The sequence below is a fragment of the Chiroxiphia lanceolata genome, chromosome W, assembly GCF_009829145.1.
Source record: "Chiroxiphia lanceolata isolate bChiLan1 chromosome W, bChiLan1.pri, whole genome shotgun sequence".
NCBI classification, from domain to species: Eukaryota; Metazoa; Chordata; class Aves; order Passeriformes; family Pipridae; genus Chiroxiphia; species Chiroxiphia lanceolata.
Genome location: NC_045670.1, coordinates 13,441,909 through 13,460,926, shown reverse-complemented (window position 1 = coordinate 13,460,926; position 19,018 = coordinate 13,441,909).

Here is a 19,018-nt window from a genome sequence, read left to right as displayed (position 1 = left end):
GCTCAGCACAGGGGCTAACAAACGCTGTCCTGTTCTTGTCCCAGGGTGCTGGGTTATACATCCGTCTTTGGGGGTTAAAACCAGTTTTCTCTGTATCATTGTATTTATTGTAATCTTCTTAGTAAATTGTAACTCTGACTTGTAATCTCTCGAGTTGGGTTCATTTCTCCCTCCAGTTTACTTTTAAACCAGCACAATGGGTTGGTGCGGTTTTATTGGAGGTACCTCTCTCACCCCAGGGCAGCTGAAGCTGGGTGAGATGAAGCCCTCCAGGGATGTTCAGACCACATGGGACTTTTGAACATCTACTTTACATGAGTCACCATCCCAGATGCCAAAAAACCTTCCCAGCACCCCTGAGAAAACTTGAGATAGGTGGTAAAATACCCAAGTGACACAAATACAATCTGCTGGGGGATGAAAGGGACATGGTGGAGAGCATCTGCAAAGACCCAGACCTTAGTGATGGCTGCAGATATCAACCTGATTCCTACTACAACCACTTTAAACATCCTTGCAAAATTCACAGCCCCAATGCAATTGCTACATGCAGCTTTTGAATTGCCTTCTCTGCCTTGTAATTTCTTGATGGGTTATTTTTGCTTTGTTCTCACACAAAATGAGCCATGACTCCTTGCTGTGTCTGCTTGCACCATCCCACCCATGGATGGGCTAAGGACAATGAAGCAAATTGCACATTGTAACTAGCATTTCAACCTCCAAACATTGATAACCCTCTGCCCAGACCACTTGCTTCCATTTCCACAGTCTAGAAAGCTATCCTTATCCAGGAACAAGAAATTTAGCAGAAGCTCCCTGACGTAAGCAGAAACAATCTCATTTGCTTTACAAAACTGTGAATCAGGCCACATCTCCTTGCAGAATATCACATTGATAATGAGAGGCAAATGAACCATTTTACTTCTCCTAGATGAAAAAAAAATAAAATATGCAATTGATCTGATATACCTTTCTGATAATGTATTTAAAAAATGCTTCCAGGCTGAGGACTTTGCCAGCTGAGATTTGAGACGAAATGAGACTGTTTACGTCATTACTGCAACCTTCTGAAAAATGCCCCTTTAGATGGGAAAGATCACAAGACTTTTAGGTATAATGGTCTCAGCCATATCAATAACTAAATTTTGGCAGATTCATTATCTGCTTACTGACTTGTTTGACTGTGCAACAAAGCATTGCAGCAGGATGGAGCAAGAAAGGAAAACACTGAATTCAACTCTTCTTCCTGCAGAAAAATTGACATTGTGGGTCATTCTTTTCCTTAGCAAAATCCAAGCTTTTATTTCCTCTGCTTTCACACTGCGCTTGAGAGGGTGAAACAGAGCAAGGCCTGAAAAGTTTAACTTAGTTTAGCAAAATGAGACCTGGAGAGTTAACTCTGAATGCATGCCCTGAGTAAAGAAATAAGAGAACTAAAACTCAAAGACTAACGGAAAATAACACATACATAAATCTGACAAATTGACACAAAGAGAACATAAAGAGAACATAAAGTAAGGAAATAATGGAACACTAAGAATGCTAACACATGCATAAATAGATATATGACAAGGACACAGGAAGATAGGGGGGAAAAGGAAGGCCAGGGTCCAGAAACTCCTGCCAGATGTTCAGAAACCACTGCTAGATACATGTAGTAGTCAGTCAAATTAGAGAAAGTTCAAGAGTTTACTGAGGTAGAAGAGTGAGAAAACGACCACCTGAGGCCGAAGTAACAGGATATACCCCCGAAACCTTCCCCAAATTGAAGACTGCACCCCTGACTCTACCTTAACTCCGCCTGTTATGAATATTATTACTAGATGTTGCAATACTATGAATATTCATTTTAATCTCTTACTAGAATTGTATAAATACTCCAGCTGTTCACTGCCTGCTTCGGAACTCTTTGTCCAGCTGGGAGTTCCCCAACGTTGCTTTGCAATAAATACCTCCTGCTTAAAGACTAAAAACTCTGTCTCTGAGCAGTTCCTCTGCACCTTTTGGGGCAAAATTTGGCATCAAATTGGCGACCGCGGCAGGACCGTGCTCCTTCGAGTCGAAATCCAGGGGGTCACAGGATGCTTGTGGGGCCCCCCTGACTGGATTTTCTGTCGGCAAAGTCTCCCCGACCCCTTGGCTTCACGCACCGGCGGACAAGGATCTCCTGCTCCACACAGAGGTATTTATACATTTGTATTCTTCATCATGGCTAGGCTTCGCGAACGAAGATTTGGGAAGGCACGCTGGTGGCTTATGAGGTCAATACGTGACAGACATATCCGATTGCAAAAGGCACAGCAGAAAGACTCCTTAGATGGTGTAATCTGCAAGACACGGTTCTTTCTGCGTTACCTTTTTTCCTCGAGAGTGATCCTGCGTGTGTTCTCGAAGGAGACAACTGCGTTATAGATGGCGTGTCTCCAGGCCTCCCAATTTGAAGCCAGAGTAGACCAGTTATGGTGATCAATATGACCAAGGCTGAGATGTTGTTTCAGGGAGTCCTTGTATCTTTTCTTCGGGGCTCGTCTCATGCGGCAGCCAGTGGCAAGTTCACCATAGAGCAGGATCTTAGGGAGGCGGTGGTCCTTCATCCTTGAGACGTACCCTGCCCATCGCAGCTGCGTTCTCAGTAACATGGTCTCAATACTTGTGACAGCTGCTTGCTCTAGTACAGATGTATCGGTCACATAATCTGACCAGCGGATGTTAAGGATTGTACGGAGGCAGCGTTGATGGAAGTGTTCTAGGAGACGCAGGTGGTGGCGGTAGATGACCCATGATTCGGAACCATATAGGAGAGTAGACAACACTATGACTTTGTAAACACTGATCTTGGTGCTTTTCTTCAAGTGTTTATTACGCCATACTCTTTTGTGGAGTTTTCCAAAAGCACTATATGCCTTAACTAACCTGTTGTCTATCTCTCCGTTGATCTTACCATCTGAGGAGATGAGGCTACCAAGGTAATTAAACTGTTGGACTGATTTGAGCTCTGATTGGCCAATGGTAATGTGGGATTTGTATTCTTAATTCAGAAGGAAAGGCACTTTGTTTAATGGGGGCAGGATGATGCCACTGGAAGGGGAGACGGGGGACGCCCCGCATTTGCCCTGACTGGGTTCAAGTCCCAGGTATCCAAGGTTGCAGGTTAGAGTCCTGCAAGTAAGGGTCCCACGAGGGCCCCAGAGTGGGTTAGAGTTCCACCACTGCAGTGAAAAGTGCTGTTACTCGTGTTATTCTGTTCGCATACTTCTTTCTCTACTGTTGCAATAAAATGTGTTCCTCTATCTGATGACATTCCTAGAGGAACCCCAAATCTTGGAATTATGTGGTTAAGCAAAGCTTTAACCACTTCCCTTGCTGTGTTAGTGAAACAAAAAGCCAGACCCAAAAGAGTTAACTGAGAAATCTGGGCCTGCTAAGAAGCTACCAACATCTAAACGATCTGTGCTCGTTCTGTTCTACCTACTGGACCAAAACTTAATGGTAAAAGAAACATATAATAGGCCTAGACGTAATAAATTAGGATGCAGTAAGATAAAGTAGACATTTGAATAGGAGAAACAGGCCTGGAGCCAAGGCTTTCTCCAAACTTCAGTGAGAACAATAGAAGAGAAGGAAGGTCAAGCTGAGGAAGAGGAGATTAAGCCCCCAGACCCACAGGAGGAAGAGCGGATGTACCACTAAAACTGAGGGCCAAGAGAAGCACCACCCCAAGCCCCACCTGAGCTCCACCTATACTCCGCCTGTTATTAATATGTATAGATAGATGTTGTAATCACATGAATATGCATTTAATCATATATGAAAATTGTATAAAAACTACTGATTTTGTGTGAAACCTTTGAGCAAGTTCTTTGTGGTGCAATAAATACCTTTGCTGCTCAAAGATCCAAAAGACTGTGAGCAGTTCTTTATACCGGATTTTTCGGATTCATTTGGCGACTCGCAGTAGCACACCTCCACCCAGCTGCGGAATCCCTTGGAGGACGGGACCCCCCGGGCACCCTCGGGTAAGTCTTTTTACCCGAAGGGGCTCCCTTCTTTGGTGGCTTCTTGTGGGGACTGGACAAGAACACTGCCTATTGATAAAAGGTATTTATATCTGGTTTTTGGTTTTGTCTATTCTGGTTCTGGTTATTCTGGTTCTGGATTTCCATAAGTCGAAAGCGGGATGCTGTCACTCATGGGGATACGGGACAGGATGCTCTTCCAGGGGAATATCCCCTCTGGTCTGGTCTGGTTTTGTTTGTATTTTGTTTATTTTGAGGGAAACAAGATTGTCTTGTTTGTTTTCAGAAAAGTTATTGTGTACCTGATATGCCTTGCTTACCTTGAAACATCCAGGAGTACAGAGTTAAAGGTATTATCATGCTAAGAATTGCTATATGAGAGGTAGTGCTGAAGAGTTAACTATAAGCACACCACTTTGGATAAGACCTAGAATTAAGATTTGTCCATTTTGCAACTGTTGGTTATATGTATGAGCCTTGTGTAATAGATGTAAGGTTTGCCTCCCCGGCAGACAAAGTTGGGTCAGAACCAGTGTGCATATTGTAGAAAATAAAAGAGGGACACTGGAAGCAAGAATACCCTGAATTAACAGGTGGAAATACAGGAACAGGAGGGGCTGTTGTTGCTTACAGAATACTGAGTGAAGGGGGGAGGCCAACGGGCCAGCATCTAGGGGACCTGCTGGTAAAAATTAGGCTAGGGGAAGAAAAAGAAGAATTAGATTTTCTAATTGATACTGGGGCTACATTTTCTGTTTTGAATCAAGAATTAATACCTAAAAGTGATAAATATGTTTAAGTCATGGATGCCACTGGTCAATCAGAATAGCTTTCTTTTTGAAACCCCTAAAGTTCAAAATTGGAAAACAAATGGGAGTGCATCAGTTTTTGTATTTACCAAATTTATCCAAACCCATTGTAGTAGGGAGGATTCGAGCATACTGAAATCTTGAAACCATGACACCATTGCGAGCTCAACAAAACTGAAATTTATTACCAAGAGGTGACCAACAAAATGAACAAACCCAAAAGAGAGGAAGGAGGCGAGAAAATAAGCTCCCAGCATGACCTCCCCAGCCACCCAGTTGTTGCCCATAAAGTTATCTTACCAACCTAGAATGCCTATAATTACCCATAGCAGAAACTGCATACTTGGAGAGTCAGTAAGTTCACAAATTGGCAGACGTCCCCGCCAAAAGGCAACGTTGTCCTTGATGTGAAGATTGCTCCACTCCAAAGAAGAACTATCTGCTTTTTATACAATTAACTGAATGACCTCAACTTAGGCTGGTGTGGCCCAACCAGAAGCCCTCAGTCCCACCCCCTTGGTTATGTAAGTGCATCTCTTCAGCGCACACGTGGCTTTCTCTGCGCCTGCGTACTGCACTCAGAGGGGTCTTTTTTAATTGAGTCTGGGGGTGTTACTTCATCATCTCCTCTTCAGTCTCTCCTTCAAATGTCCTTGGAGAACAATTAGTCAATCACAGAACACCAATTAAATATAGTTTATACAAAAACTCCCTTCAAGGACAAAGTTCCCGTTTTATCAGTGCTTGTTTTCTCATAACTTGGCAGGGAAAGAACAAAACTTTTACAGGTGGCTGGGCCGAACTCAGACCAAAAGTATAAGCGTAATTAACCGCTGATACACCCGTATTGCGCAAAGACCTACTAGAAAATCTGGGAGCTGTAATAGAATTCAAACAAGGTAAAATTGAATTTAAGGTAAAAGAAGAACAATTAATAGCAGCTCTGAGTTTAGCAATGAGCTATGTGGAGCCAAGCCAGGAGAATTCAAATGTCAATCAAATTTTAGATCAGGTATACCCAGGAGTTTGGGCTATTGAAACACCAGGAAAGTTGAAATGGGCAGCTCCCATTCAAATAGAATTACAACCAGGAGCAAACCCAGTAATTAGGAAGCAATATGCACTGAGGCTAGAAGATAGAAAAGGAATTGAGCCAATAATAGATAACTTCTTGAAATTAGGGCTTTTTGTAGAGTGTGAATCAGATTTCAACATCCCAATTTTACCAGTCAAGAAGCCAAATGGAACATATAGGTTGGTTTAGGATTTAAGAGCAGTAAATAAAATAGCTAAAACATACATGCAGCTGTTGCAAACCTATATACCCTCTTAACAATATTAAAAGAAAATCTAATTTGGTTCACAGTATTAGACTTAAGAGATACCTTTTTCTGCCTTCCCTTAACACAGGAAAGTCAAAGGATATTTGCCTTCAAATGGGAAAATCCCACCACAGAAAGGAAAACTCAGCTCATTTGGACAGTGTTACCTTAAGGGTTTGAAAATATTCCCACAATTTTTGGGAATCAATTAGCTAAAGAATTGGAACAATGGCAGTCACTACCAGGAGAGGTGTACTTTTATAATTTGTGAATGATCTACTGATTATTACTGAAAAACAAGAAGAATGTGTCCAATGGACAGTAAACCTCTCAAACTTTTTGGACTTAAATGGGTATCGAGTCTTTCAACAGAAAGCGCAACCAGTGCAGAAATAAGTGGTGTATCTGGATTACGAAGTATCTGGAGGACTGAATCCGAAAAATCGGTCTAAGAAACTGCTCAGAGACTTTGATCTTTTGAGCAGCAAAGGTATTTATTTGCAGCGCTGGGAGCAAGCCAGCTCGCACTGGACAAACTTGCTCACCGACTCTTCAGAAAATCAGCACTTTTATACAATTTTAGATGTGATTAAATGCATATTCAAACGATTACAACATCTATCAATACATATTAAAAATAGGCGGAGAATAGGTGGAGCTTGGGGCGGTGTTTCTCTTGGCACCCCATTTCGAGAGGTCGTTCCCATCTTCCTCCATAGGGCAGGGGGCTTTAACTCCTCTTCCTCAGCTTGACCTTTCTTCCTTTCCATTGTTCTTGACCCGCTCACTGAAGCTCGGAAAAGGCCCTGGCTCCAGGCCTATTTCTCCTATTCAAATGTCTACCTGATCCTGCCGTATTTCTAATTTATTGCGTCTAGGCCTATTACATGTTCTTGTACTGTTCTCTTAAGCTTTTGGTCCAGTAAGTAGAACAGAATGGGTACAGATCGTTTTAGATGTTGATAACTTGTTTGCAGGCCCAAATTTCTTAGTTAACTCTTTTGGGCCTAACCCCCCTGTATCATTCCCCCCTTTTTGTTTAGAATTTACGAATTCTTTCGTCAAGTTCTAATTGATTTTGATAGGTATGCATCACTGCCCAAATTATCTGTATCCTTCTAACCATGATGCTGGATTTGTACCATAGCCAAACGGTTAGGATCAGCAATATAATCATGTCAGCTCCTATTACTAATATTGGATATATCATATAGTGGAACACTTGTGATGCTGTAGGGGAGTATCCAGTGAAGATGTCCCACCAGTGGTGTTTTCCCACTTTTTCCACTTTGGTTAAAACAGTTTTTATGTTCTCGGTGTCGTGTTCCACTTGCCAGAGCATTCGTTTAGTCGTTCTGTTCACTTCTTGGACCAGTTTCTCTATATCAGGATGTTTAAGCATTGCTTTAAAAAGATTAATATTCATTCCTATCTGTAATTTTGGCACATCATAATACATTATATAATCAGCTTCAATCAATTGTCTAGTAGTCACTGGAACAGTATAATCAAAGTCACAACCTGTGATTCGAGTAAAATTACACACACAAAAATTAGTACCATTCGTGATTTCATGACAAGCGTCTATAGTAAAATTAGCACAAAGGGTCCTAACACATGCACATCCATTTCCTACGTAATAGACTTGTGATTGGGCCTTAGCATGGGGAAACATCTCAAAGGTACACAAACTATTCTCAGCATCTAAGCATAAATCTTCATTTCCTACCACAACATTTTCACAGATATACCCCAATTGTCCTTTAGGAGTACATGCCTCAGTACTGACCGATTGCCACTTTTTCTTGGTGTGATCGTAGTTTGCCCAGACATTATGGTCTATTGGTTTGACGATTACATTCTGGTGTATGACTCCTAACGTCAGAATAGGAAAGATGATCTTTTCTTTAGCTGCACTGATAGTGAGTACATAGGTTTCAATTTGTTCATGTTGTGGGTTGTAAGTGAAATTCACTAACTGCCACCACGCTTGGTAATCTTTCTCAAATTGTGTAGTGGAACTATTCCTAGCTATTACTTCTCTTACTTCTTGTGGTAATATTCCTGAAGTTCCTTCTCTTAATATTCTTGCAGCTACAGATTGTACCCACTGTTGAGTTTGGAGTCATTGTATTGCAAGTGCAAATCTTTTATGGATGGTACCAGCATAGTCAAGGATTTTGGTGAAATCCTTTGCAGTGTGATTAGCTACTAATGTTAACAATTTAACTGTCAATGATTGTGTTTCTGCCAGAGTGAGTAAAGATGATCTTAAAGGGACTTTGAGTTTTCCTAGATCTGATGTGACAGCACTCAGTTTATTCACTAGTACTTCTTGATCTATGGTGTTTAATACACCTAATCCTGTACCGAACCATCCAGTTACGTCCCTCCGAATCCTGGTATGAGGGGATCTGGCCTCCATCCATGCATACCAACCTTTAAGGGCTAGTTGTATATAAGGTTGACAATCCTTTTGTATACTTGATAGGTTCACTTGGAGATTTATTCGAACTCTTTTCAATGAGTATGTGGGATCTAACAACAGCTTTTGCTCATTTGAGTACCTGATCACATACGGTCCAGCAAAAGTCAAATTGTGAATGTTACCACAGGTTGGAGGAGGAGTCGTGGTGGTGGTGGTTGTAGTGGTGATGGTAGTAGTAGTGGTAGGGGGTTTGGTAGTCGGGATACTTGACGAAACATTAATTATAAATCTCCTAGTTATATTTCCTTCGTCAAGTAACCACATACATAATCCAGAAACTGATTTGTTTAGAATAAAGGCATGCCAACACTGATCAGAATCACATGCATGTCTACTAATTGCACTCCCAAAATCATACGGGTAGGTGAGTTTTTCTTGCACTGTATCTCGTACAGTAACCTCAGTTTTGGGTGACCAATCAATCCGTGTCGGTGGTTTATATACTCTACATCCAATTCGGGTTTGTTCTCCAATTTTTCCTATTAAAGTACTTGTAGTGTAAGAACTACCAGTGTGGTTCCAGTTATCTAGTACTCTTGGTCCTTGAAGGACTAGGACAGATGGGTTATACTCATTCAACCTGTTTGGGAGAAGGGGGAGTTCTGGGTCTATGAAGAATTGTAGACCAGAACTCTTGTTATAGGCTTGGGACCATAATGACTCTTGGGCAAGAATTTGATCAAACACCACTATACTTATCAGTCCAAAGATCAGCACTGAGGAGGCTTGACAGTAGATGATTCTTCTCCCGAGGTCCATGTTTCCTCTGGAACCCTCTTGACTCGAGAGTAGTGGATCCACGTGGGTTTCTCTTTCACCCAGATCGCCGTGAAGGTGGTCATCAACACCTGGAAGGGTCCATTCCACTTCTCTCGTAGTGGATCTCCTGAAATATTTCTAACATATACCCAATCACCAGGGTTGAATGGATGTAACTTAGAATCAGGCTGCTTGGGTTGATGTTCCAGCACTACTGTAGCATTTTTCTGTAATTGTTTCCCAACAACCATAACATAATCATACACATACTGATTACCAATTTGATCTACAGCGTCACTGTTCACTGTTTGCATCATGTAGGGTCTGCCGAATAAGATCTCAAATGGACTCAATTTCTCTTTTGATCTTGGTTTGACCCTTAATCTGATTAAAGCAATAGGTAAAGCTTGATACCAATGTAAATTTGTCTCTTGACATATTTTAGCAATTTGTTGTTTAATGAGATGATTCATTTTCTCTACTTGTCCACTTGCTTGGGGTCTGTAGGGCGTGTGCAATTGCCAATCAATTTTCAAAACTTTACTTATTGCTTGTACCACCTCTGCACAAAAATGTGAGCCCCTATCTGAAGAGATACTCTTAGGTACTCCAAATCTTGGTATAATTTCATTTATCAGGACTTTAACTACTTCCCTTGACTTATTTGTTCTGCATGGAAATGCTTCTGGCCAACCAGAAAATGTATCAGTCAAAACTAATAAATAACGGTACCCCCCTTTTCTTGGAAGTTCAGAAAAATCAATTTGCCAAATCTCAACAGGAAAGCTTCCTCTTTTTATTGCTCCTAGATTAATTTTAAGTTTAGTGTTTGGATTGTTTTTCAGGCAGAGTTCACATCGAGACGTGACTTGCTTTATTGTGGTGAACAAATTTGGTCCTGCTACTCTAGTTTTTAAGTGTTGATAGAGTGGATCCACACCCCAATGAGTTTTATCATGTTCTGTTTTCACAAATTGCCATATTAATTTTTCTGGTAATACTAATTGACCTGTCTTTAATTGTCCCCATCCATTTTGTAGCAGCTTACCTCCGTTTTTATGTATCCACTGATGGTCTGTTTCCTGATACTCTACCTGTTGATCTGTGTCTAATCCTTCTGGGACTAGAGCTGCTATTGGTTGTTCAGTACCTCTTGCAGCAGCCAATTTGGTTTCTGCATCGGCTTTTCTGTTTCCTATCTCTGGAACGGTGTTGCCTTTCAGGTGTCCCCTGCAATGCATTATAACCACCTGTGATGGGAGTTGGACGACTTCTAGCAATCGCAGGATCTCCTCAGCATGTTTTACAGTTTTTCCTTGTGTGGTCAACAGTCCTCTTTCTTTCCAGATCGCTCCGTGGGCATGTACAACAGCAAAGGCATATTTAGAGTCAGTCCAAATGTTGATTCGCTTTCCATTTGCTAGTTCAAGAGCTCGGGTAAGAGCTATCAGTTCTGCTTTCTGGGTTGATGTTCCTGCAGGTAAGGGGTTGGATTCAATTACCTGTTCTGTTGTAGTTACTGCATAACCAGCCATCCTTGTGCCTTGTTTCACGAAACTGCTACCATCCGAGAACCAGCCGTCTGCATCCTGGAGGGGTTCTTCTTTGAGGTCTGGGCGACTGGAGTACACTGCTTCAATGGTCTCCAAGCAGTCGTGTACAACAGGTTCTGCTGGGGCTTTTCCTTCTAGGAATGAAGCTGGGTTGACAATGTTAGTCACCTGAATGGTCCCAACTTCTGATTCAGCTAGGATTGCCTGATACTTCAGGAACCGAGAAGGTGACAGCCAATGGTTCCCTTTTTGTTCTAGCACTGCAGATACAGTATGGGATACTAACACAGTCATTTTCTGTCCCATAGTAAGCTTTCTGGCTTCTTCTATGTTTACAACCACTGCTGCAACTGCTCTCAGACAGGTAGGCCATCCTCTGCTTACCTCATCCAGTTGTTTGGAGAAGTAGGCCACTGCTCTTTTGTGTGGTCCCAGTTGTTGAGCCAAGACCCCTAAAGCCATCCCTTGACGTTCGTGCGAGAACAACCAGAAGGGCTTCGTCACATCGGGTAAACCCAACGCCGGAGCCCTCATGAGTTCTTGCTTCAGTCTCTTGAAGGCTTTATCTGCTTCAGGGGTCCAGGTTATGTGATCTTTGTTCACTTTCAGCAGGTCATCCAAAGGTTTTGCAATTATCCCATACTGATATATCCACAAGCAACACCAACTTGTCATCCCCAGAAAGGCTCGGAGGCTCCTCACTGTTTCTGGTCTGGGTGTCTGGCAGATGGCTTCTTTCCTCGCTGTCCCCAGGGATCTTTGTCCTCCCGATACTTCATATCCCAGGTACACGACTTTCTCCTGGACCAGCTGGGCTTTCTGTTGAGAGACTCGATAACCACTTAAACCCAAAAAGTTTAAGAGAGATATTGTCCACTGAATACAGTCCTCTTTTGTTTCTGTTGCTATCAGGAGGTCATCCACGTACTGCAGAAGTACGCCCTCTCCCGGTGGCTGTTGCCATAGTTCTAGCTCTCTGGCTAGTTCATTACCAAAAAGTGTGGGGCTATTCTTAAAACCTTGAGGCAAGACCGTCCATGTGATTTGCATCTTTCTCCCTTTGTTAACAGACTCCCATTTGAAGGCAAAAATCTTTTGACTTTCCTGTGCTAGGGGTAGACAGAAAAGGCATCTTTTAGATCCAACACTGTAAACCAAATCAAATTGTCCCTTAATTTAGTCAAAAGTGTGTAAGGGTTTACCACAACAGGGTGTATAGTTTTGGTTATTTGATTTACTGCTCTCAGATCTTGTACTAACCTGTAGGTTCCATTTGGTTTCTTTACTGGAAGAATTGGAGTGTTAAAATCTGATTCACACTCTATCAGCAGTCCTAATTTCAAAAAGTTTTCAATTATTGGCTCAATTCCTTTTCTGTCCTCTAGCCTCAGTGGATATTGTTTCTTTGCTACTGGTTTAGCTCCTGGTTGTAGTTCTATCTGAACAGGAGTTGCCCATTTTGACTTACCCAGGGTGTCAGTGGCCCATACCAGGGGGTACACCTGATTCATGATTTGATCAATATCTTGGTTGTTTGGCTTCGGTTCTATGCAGCTCATAGCTAAACTCAGAGCTGCCAGCAATTGTTCTTCTTTTACCTTGAATTCAATTTTGCCTTGCTTAAATTTTATTACAGCTCCCAAATTTTCTAATAAATCTCTACCCAATAAGGGTTTAGGTGAACTTGGTAAATACAGAAACTGATGCAATCCCATTTGTTTCCCGATTTTAAACTTTAGAGGTTTTAAAAAGAAGGTTTTTTCTGATTGGCCAGTGGCACCAACAACTTGTACATAATCATCAGTTTTAGGTATCAGTTCTTGATTTAAAACCGAAAATGTTGCCCCAGTGTCGATCAAAAAATCCAGTTTTTCTTCTTCTTCCCCTAACCAAATTGTAACCAGTGGGTCTGCCAGGGAAAAACCAGCCGGTCCCCGTCAATCACTATCTTGATGGGCTATGACAGCCCCCCCCGAATTTCTGTTTGCCCGAGTGGGACACTCTCTTTTCCGGTGTCCCTCCTTTTTACAATAAGCACACTGATTTTGACTTATCTCTGCCTAAAGGGTGAACCTCCCCTTCCCCGTGTTGCTTGTCCCCGACCACAACCTCTGTAATATCGTCCAGCTGTTACCGGGTTCTGTGTTAAAACTGCAATCATTGCTCTTGTAAGCCTTCTGTCTTCCCTCTTATCCCTGTTGTTATACACTTTCCAGGTTTCATTCATCAAAACCTCTAAATCTTTATTGGCAGGGTGATCTATTTTCTGCAATCTTTTTCTAATATCTGGATTGCTTTGTCCCATCAATAACCCCACTAAATGTAGTTTACCTTCCTCTGATGACGGATCTAAGGTGGTATATTTTCTCATAGCAGCCCTCAGTCTATCCAAAAACTCTGTGGGGGTTTCATTTCGTCCCTGCCTTACATCATACAAGGCTGCCCAATTTACTGCTTTAGGGATAGCATTTTGTAATCCCACCTTAATCAAGTCTCTATATTTCATCAGCATTCTATAATGTTCTGAATTGTTTGGATCCCAGTTAGGTTGCTGCAATGGAAAAATTTGATCTACATCCCCCGTTAGAACTCCCGTGGCAATCTGGCTCACCACCTCTCGTCTAGCTGTTTTTATTACCAGGTCTTTCTCTGTTTCTGTCAGTTCTGATAACATCAAGTCAATATCATTCCAGTCTATTTCTTGGTTCTTTGCAATCAATTCAAATCTCTTAGCCACTTTCTGAGGATTTTCCCTGAAGCACTTAGCTTCCTCTCTCCAGCTATTCAAATCACTAGCTGAAAAAGGTACTTTCACTTTTGCCTGCGTGCCTGTCGGTGCTATTACCTGACGCAGAGGCACTAACATATGACCAGTCTCTGCTGTTTGAGCCCTTGTCCTGACCCCGCTCCTTCTTCTACCACCTTGTGCCGAAGCCTGACCATGATGAGTGCTACTTATCCCTTCCTCAGGGTCATCTACACTCTCAGCTATACTCCTGGAATCATCTGCTCCTAATCCCGATTCCTGCGGGCTGCCTGGTCCTTGCCTAACTGGTTCCGGTCCTCTAAAACAAGTTGACTGCAATTCCTGAGGGTCCAAGATACTATCTCCATCACTCTCTCTCCTTCCCAGCTTAAGACACCTCTGACCTATGCTACAGGCATCACAGCAATGCTTTTTCGGCTTAGTAGTTTTCTGATTTCTTTCTAATGCCAGCACAAGAGGGTCCTGGGGGGCTACATTAATTCCACAACTTTTCTGCCACTCTGGTTTATTCCTTAACCTAAAAAACATGTCGGCATACATGACTTCATCCCACTTTTGCTCCCTACGGAGAAATAACATAAGTTGTAAGATGGTATTGTAATTAAGGCTCCCCTGTGGAGGCCATTTTTCGCCATCATCCAAAGTATACAAAGGCCACCAATTCTGGCAATATTTTAAAAAGGTCTTTTTACTCAGATTACCCCCAGGAGTTCCTCCTAATTCCTTCCAATGACTCAATATACATCCTACAGGAGTCTTAGAATTTATCTCCTTACTTCCACCGATTCCCATTATGGAAGCAGGGAATTAGATCTGAAATGTGCTAACAACCACAACTACTATATTCTACACAATATTCAACCACCAAGCCCTAATACTGGTTTTCAACAAAGATTTCCTAGAATTAACAGCTTTACAACCAGCTTCTAAAATCACTAGTTCTTATAACGAACTTGCACTAATACAAAAATCCACAAGATGTCACCCTTAGACCACAAATACACCTGGCTCTCACAACGAGCCTATATATCCACATAAATCCACAAAATACTGCTGTTAACCACCAAACGCCCACTTTTATAACAAATCTGTATACTCAAAACACAAAATCCAAACCAGATGTTAAAATTCTGGGCGTATTGAAAGAGACACTGGCCTATGAATCCTACAACAATAATACCTAACGCACCTAGTTTCCTCTATAGTTTGATTATTTCCACATCTAACACAATACAAATTTAGAACCCAACCTAACCTTATTTCTTGGGAGGATCTGGGTCCTAGAATATACTTAAAACAGTTGTTACATAGAGCATGCACATACAATGAACAATTGCAAAATGGACAGATCTTAATTCTGGATTTTAAGCTGTGTGGTATATTCACAGTCAATTTCTCAGATCCCCTCCCCATACAAATTTAACAGGATGTTTCTATGATTGGTTTAGGGTGAACAGAGATTTCAGAAGTTCGAAATTGCCGACAACACAAAGCAAGAAAACAGAAAATTAGCAAAGCGATATAGCACACACAAACTGTTATGACAATTGCTATTTTCCAAGAGTACGTAATAAAACATAGACAAAAGAATAACCAAAGGAAACGTAGGTGCTTTGTTTTCCTTGATGTAAACACTATTAGGCCAAGTACAGACAAAACCAGAACATACCAGCCCAGAGGGGTTATTCCCCAGGAAGAGCGTCCTCTGCCGTATTCCCTGCGAGACGGCATCCCGTTTTCGACTTATGGGTATCCAGTAACCAGAACCAGAATAAACAAAACCAAAAACCAGATATAAATACCTTTTATCAATAGGCAGTGTTCTTGTCCAGCCCCCGCAAGAGATCACCGAAGGAGGGAGCCCCTTCAGGTAGAAAGACTCACCCAGGGGGTCCCGTTCTCCGAGGGTCTCCGCAGCCAGGTGGAGAAGGTGTGCTGCTGCAGGTCGCCAAATGAATCCAAAAAATCGGTCTAAGAAACTGCTCAGAGACTTTGATCTTTTGAGCAGCAAAGGTATTTATTTGCAGTGCTGGGAGCAAGCCAGTTCGCACTGGACAAACTTGCTCACCGGTTCTTCAGAAAATCAGCACTTTTATACAATTTTAGATGTGATTAAATGCATATTCAAACGATTACAACATCTATCAATACATATTAAAAATAGGCAGAGAATAGGTGGAGCTTGGGGCGGTGCTTCTCTTGGCACCCCATTTCGAGGGGTCGTTCCCATCTTCCTCCATGGGGCAGGGGGCTTTAACTCCTCTTCCTCAGCTTGACCTTTCTTCCTTTCCATTGTTCTTGACCCGCTCACTGAAGTTCGGAAAAGGCCCTGGCTCCAGGCCTATTTCTCCTATTCAAATGTCTACCTGATCCTGCTGTATTTCTAATTTATTGCGTCTAGGCCTATTACATGTTCTTGTACTGTTCTCTTAAGCTTTTGGTCCAGTAAGTAGAACAGAACGGGTACAGATCGTTTTAGATGTTGATAACTTGTTTGCAGGCCCAAATTTCTTAGTTAACTCTTTTGGGCCTAACCCCCCTGTATCAGGACAACGATCTCTGGGGACAACAAGAAAGGAAACCATCTGCCAGACACCCAAACCACAGATGGTGAGAGACCTTCGAGCCTTTCTAGGAATGACAGGTTAGTGTTGTTTATAGATATATCAGTATGGGCTGATTGCAAAACCTTTGTATGACCTGCTGAAAATAACTAAGGGCAACCTAATCTGGACCCCCCAAGCAAGTGGAACCTTCAAAGAACTGAGATGAGAACTCATGAGGGCTCCGGCATTCGGATTGCCTGACGTAACGAAGCTCTTTTGGTTGTTATCGCATGAACGACAAAGAATGGCTCTAGGGGTCCTGGCTCAGCAACTAGGGCCATACAAAAGAGCAGTAGGCTACTTCTCCAAGCAATTGGACGAAGTAAGCAATAGATGACCCATCTGCCTAAGGGTAGTAGCAACAATGATAGCCCAGCTTCATTCCTAGAAGGAAGAATCTCGGTTGCACCTGTCGTGCACGACTGCCTGGAAACCATTGAAGCAGTGTACTCCAGCTACCTGGACCTTAAAGAAGAACCACCCCTGGATGCAGAAGACTGGTTTACCGATGGCAGCAGTTTCATAAGACAAGGTGTGAAGATGGCTGGTGAGCAACTTTGAACTGGCTCCCTGCCAAAATCTCCAATGTTCAGCAAAAGCCTGCTTCACAGAGAGGGAAGAAAGAAACCGAACAGCCAAAGCTATAGGAAAATATGTATATTTTACATATAAAACAGATATATACAGTTAGAATACTATATACATATAACCCCAGAAACCCCAAATACCTTCCTAAAAGGGAAGAGGGGAAGGGAAAAGGGAAAAAGGACAAAAAAAAGGATGCAAAGGGACAGAAACAAAACAGGTATGCACAATCTAAAAACCTGGTAACCAGCAAAATAAAGAACTGGTAAAATCTCACCACTTCCCTTGAGAGAAGCAGGATGGCTGGACACAGCCCAGCACTCTCCCCTCATGCATGTCAGACAACATCAGTCACTGTAGGCCTCAACTCCAGATAAGCAAGACCGAGACAGGGACCTACTGTTCTCAAACCTCACCGTAAAGGAAGAGAGCGAGGTCTCTCCGGTTGGCTTTATTTATACCTCAGGTTATGTAAAGGAATAGCATGGAATACTTCCTTGGTCACTACCCTAGTTCCTTCCTGGTTACAAGCTGGTCTCCAGGAAGGCCTAGGGTGAAAACTATCACAGCTGGGTATGCTGTGACCACTACTACTGAGGTAATCAAATCAAATCCTTTGCCCGCAGGAGTCTCAGCCCAGAAAACAGAACTGACAGCTCTCATTTGAGCTTTAGAATTGGCTGAAGGAAAACAAATTAACACCTGGACTGACTCCAAATATGCCTTTGGCATAGTTCATACTCATGGAGCAATTTGGAAAGAAAGAGGACTTTTAACTCTTCAAGGAAAAGTTGTGGAATATGCTGAAGAAACTCTACGATTACTAGAAGTTGTACAACTCCCCTCTCAGGTGGCAATTATGCACTGCCAAGGACACCTGAAAGGTAAAACTGTCCTGGAAATAAGAAACAGAAAAACTGATGCAGAAGCTGAATTAGCTACTGCAAGAAGTAAAGAACTACCAGTAGCAGCTTTAGTTCCAGAATAACTAGACATAGATCAACAGGTAGAATATCAAGAAGCAGATTACAAGTGGATACATGAAAATGAAGGTAAGCTGTTAGACATTGGGTGAGGTTAACTAAAAGCAGATCAGTTAATACTATTAGAAAAATTAGTGTGGCAATTTGTAAAAGTAAAACATGATAAAACCTATTGGAGCTTAGACTCACTCTGCGATGGATGAGAAGACAAAATGGGAGAGATATGTGGCCTGGAAAAGCATTAATGGAATCTGAATGAACTTTTTACTCACTGAATAATCCACCCAGCAGACTGGCAGTTTTCCCCCAGTTTACTGTTGTGTGCTTATGAACCCTTGTACACCCCAGTTTACTGTCAAAACTTATAGATCCTGCTGTACCTCCATATTGTCCCCATTTCTCCCTCAAGCTTCCCCTTTGAAAGTTGTTTATCTCTTCTTCTCCCCTGTTTTCCCGTGCCTCTGTTACTGATTAGCTGTAGCTATCACAGTGCAGAGAGAGCTACCATTAACCAGCTCCCTCAGATACCCGGGAGTTCCACCCATCTTTCCCCTGTCCCCCTACCACATCTTTCCCTGAGCTGTCAATCTCTTGCACCTCCCTAGTTTGGAATCCACCCCTCAAACCACGGTTTTTTAAACCCTTGTTTCCTTTGAATAAACTGGCATTGCAGCACGAGACCTCAACTTCGTCCGAACCCTAATTGCAGTGCTCGATCCAATTTCCCCTATCCCAGCGGACCGTGGCATCACTCTATTAGCATTTAAGGACCAGAGTGGCAGGACCAAATTTATTTACCACAAGTCACATCCCAATGTGAACTTTGAAATCCTGGAACAAAAATACATCAAGGGGCAATAAGCAAAGGGCATTTCCCAGGTGAAATTTGGCAAATTGATTTCTCTGAACTCCCAAGAAAAGGGGGGGTTCTGTTATCTCTTAGTTTTGACTGACACATTTTCTGGATGGCCTGAAGCTTTCCCATGTAGAACAAATGAATCAAAAGGAGTGGTTAAAGTCTTGTTGAACGAGATTATACCACGGTTTGGAATGCCTAAGAGCATCTCTTCAGATAGAGGTTCACACTTTTGTGCATGAATTGCAAGCAATAAGTAAAGCACTAAAAATCA